A 3,720-nucleotide genomic window follows, 5' to 3' on the forward strand; every position below is an offset into this window, starting at 1 on the left:
GTGTGTGTGTGTATCATGGTCCACCACCCAATGGACATCCAGCCAACTTAACAGAACTGTGGGAAGCATTGGAGTCAACATGGGCCAGCATCCCTGTGGAACGATTTCGACACCTTGTAGAATCCATGCCCTGACGAATTGAGGCTGTTCTGAGGGTGCAACTCAAGGTGTTCTTATTGTTTTGTACACTCAGTGTACTTCCATTAGCCTACAGGTTGCAAAAACCTGTCGGATACAGAAATAATGTAATTGATTACAAAATATTTAGAGAACTGAAATAGCATATGCAAAGACCAAGTTTGCTTTACTTTACAAAAGGAGGGAGAGAGAAAGAGAGGGAGGGAGGAAGAAAGGAAGGGAAGAGATAGTGTATTAAGAGAGAGTAATAACAGAGAAAATGATAGAGTAAATGCAGGAGCGGTATCACAGAAAAAAGACACTCACAAAAGGTTCCCTTTAAACACACATACCACAGATATGGTTAGGCCTACTCACAGTTCATGTTGATCTGCTGGCTCATCTCTATCAGCTCTAGCTTAAGCATCACAGGAGGTTGGTGGCACCTTAATTGTGGAGAACGGGCTTGGGGTAATGACTGGAGCGGAATCAGTGGAATGGTATCAATTACATCAAACACATGGTTTCTAGGTGTTTGATGCCATTCCATTTGCTCCTATCCGGCCACTATTATCAGCCGTTCTCCCTCACCAGCCTCCTGTGGTAGGCATGTAACCAATGGTTCTCATACAGTTAGTTGCCCTGGTCTTTTCAGCCGATGATGCCTCACGCAACTCTGAGAGAGAGTCACAGAATCAAAATATAACCATAATCAAACACCTGTCGCGTACAAAAATAATAGAATTGATGACAAAAGATTTAGAGAACTGAAACTGTATACAGAAACAAACAATTAGCTTGAATTTGAACTGTTTTCTCAACCGGCTGGTAGAACATGTTTTGACATTGGATTAAAGAGTAGATATAAAAGGAAAGAAACGTCACTAGAACTTGGCTACTATGGACTAAGAATGTGGTAAATAAATGTTTTATTAAAAATACTAATTTTGGTTAAACATTTTATTGAATTGTTGTCAACACACTATATTATGCAATATAAATTGGTTAAACTACATTCGCCTTGGTGTCAATTTATCAATATTTAGACTACAGATTGTCTCTAAAATAATGCTTATAATAGTTTAAAAAAAGCTGCACTTTGTCACATTATGTCAATATGTAGTCTAATCATGTGGGAAACATGATGGAAGAACATGGATCATTTGAAAATGAAATACTTTGAACTATATACACCATCTGAAAATGCCTTAATTTAATGTAATTGAATATTTATGTTTGGAAACCAAAGAAATCCATCATTTGTTCAAATTTGATATCAGTCCTCATTTAACAATCTTTAACTAGGCCTAACTATAAATGCCATTAAGCAGATCTAAAGTAATTTATGTAATATTGTTGAGCTGAGTAAAAATGCTATACAAATTGTCATTCTAATATGGCATTGCTGGCATAACCATGTTCAGTTGCCAAAGTGTTTTGAACGTTGCAGATAGAAATACCATGAATAGAGCCGTGATTCCTTATTCTACATGTCAAAGAGGCATGTTTGTAGCATACTGCTGGTAGACCTCTGTAATTTCATAAATAAACATCAAGTTAAGAAAACTATTGGAAGTTCTTATTTGAGTTGTTAGTTGTAGGAATGTAAAGGTTAAATATTTTTTTGTACGTTTTTCAAGAAGAGATAGTTAAAGGGTTAAAAGAAAAGGACTCAAGTAAAAGTGAAAGTCACCCAGTAAAATACTACTTGAGTAAAAGTCTAAAAGTATTTTGTTTTAAATGTACTGAAGTATCAAAAGTAAATGCAATTGCTAAAATATACCTTACTATCAAATTAAAAGCATGAATAATTTAACATTCCTTATGTTAAGCAAACCAGAAGGCAAAATTGTATTGTTTTTTAAAATTTACGGATAGCCAGGGGCACACTCCAAAACTCAAACATAATTTACAAATGAAGCATTTGTGTTTAGTGAGTCCGCCAGATCAGAGGCAGTAGGGATGAGCAGGGTCGTTCTCTTGACAAATGTGTGAATTGAATAATTTTCTGTCCTGCTAAGCATTCAGAATGTTACAAGTACTTTCGGGTGTCAGGGAAAATGTATGGAGTAAAATGTACATTATTATTTTTGTTTAAGAATGTAGTGAAGTAAAAGTTGTCAAAAATGGAAATAGTAAATTAAAGTACGCATAACCCAAAAAACTACTTAAGTAGTACTTTAAAGTATTACTTTTCACCACTGCGTGCTTAGCTGATGTGTAAAATACCTATCCAGGCGTTGTAAGATCTGGCAGGCATCAGCAGAATTGGGTAGGTTACTTTCTGAATGTAATCCATTACAGTTCAGTGTTACTTGTCCAAAATTGTAATCAGTAACGCAACTTCTGGATTAGCCAAACTAAGTAAAGTAACTTGATTACTTTCAGTTACTTTTGGATTACTTTCCCCTTCAGAGGCATTAGAAGAAGATAAAAAGGACCCGTCAAACGCATTTGGTGTATCATACCCACGTACCACTAGCAGCATTTTAGCCAAATACGGTTACATAGTAGCCATCTAGTGTTTTATGAATGTGCAATAAACATAAAACACAATTATATAAGGAATTGACAACTGGTTCTCATTCTGAGAAATAAGGTAGGCCGCTTGATTTCTGTAAAGTGTACACTGGGAGTCGGGAAGCAAGTTCATGGAGTGTATTTAATAAATAAATGAACATAGAACAGAACAAGAAACACGGCTAGTGTACAGACATGAACACTGGAACAGAAACAATAACACCTGAGGAAAGAACCAAGGGGAGTGACAGATAGGGGAGGTAATCAAGAAAGCGATGGAGTCCAGGTGAGTGTCATGAGGCGCAGGTGCACGTAACGATGGTGGCAGATGTGCGTAATGATTAGACAACTGGCGACAATGAGCGCCAGAGAGAAGGAGCAGGAGTAGACGTGACAATTTCAATATCTGAACAAAGTGGACAGGCTGGCATGCTTTTCAAACAGTTGGAAACAGACAGAATGGTGTGTTCATAACTATTCAACTGTTCAACCTTGTTAACTAGCAAATAGATCCAAGTTGGCTAAACTTGAAATACAAAGATTAGCTGGCTAATCACTAGCACGTGGGTTTGAGAGATTGTTGACGAGACCTGTGTTCATTTTCTATGGCCTAATGCCTCCTACAAGAAGTTAGTCATTCTTAGTGAATATGCATTATGCATGGTTCTAGTTAAATTTGGAACAAAAAAGGTAATTAGTATTCATTGCAAAAAAAGCCTGAAACTATTTTGATAAACACGTTTCATTATTAGTGGGTCTTATGGTTGTGGAAGGCTTATATTTAGACTAGGTGTAAACCCAGAATTCATTAGATTATTACTAACTGTTTGGAATGCAGTGTATTTGACCTTCAATTGTAAAACAATGATTATTTTCAAAGTTGTTCAAGCTCTGTCAAATTGGTTGTTGATCATTACTAGACAACCATTTTCAAGTCTTGCCATAGATTTTCAAGCAGATTTAAGTCAAAACTGTAACTCGTTCACTCAGAAATAGTCACTGTCTTCTTGGTAAGCAACTCCAGTGTAGATTTGGCTTTGTGGTTTAGGTTATTGTCCTGCTAAAAGGTGAATTAATCTACCA

This window comes from Oncorhynchus tshawytscha, linkage group LG20 (genome assembly GCF_018296145.1).
Source record: "Oncorhynchus tshawytscha isolate Ot180627B linkage group LG20, Otsh_v2.0, whole genome shotgun sequence".
Classification (NCBI taxonomy): domain Eukaryota; kingdom Metazoa; phylum Chordata; class Actinopteri; order Salmoniformes; family Salmonidae; genus Oncorhynchus; species Oncorhynchus tshawytscha.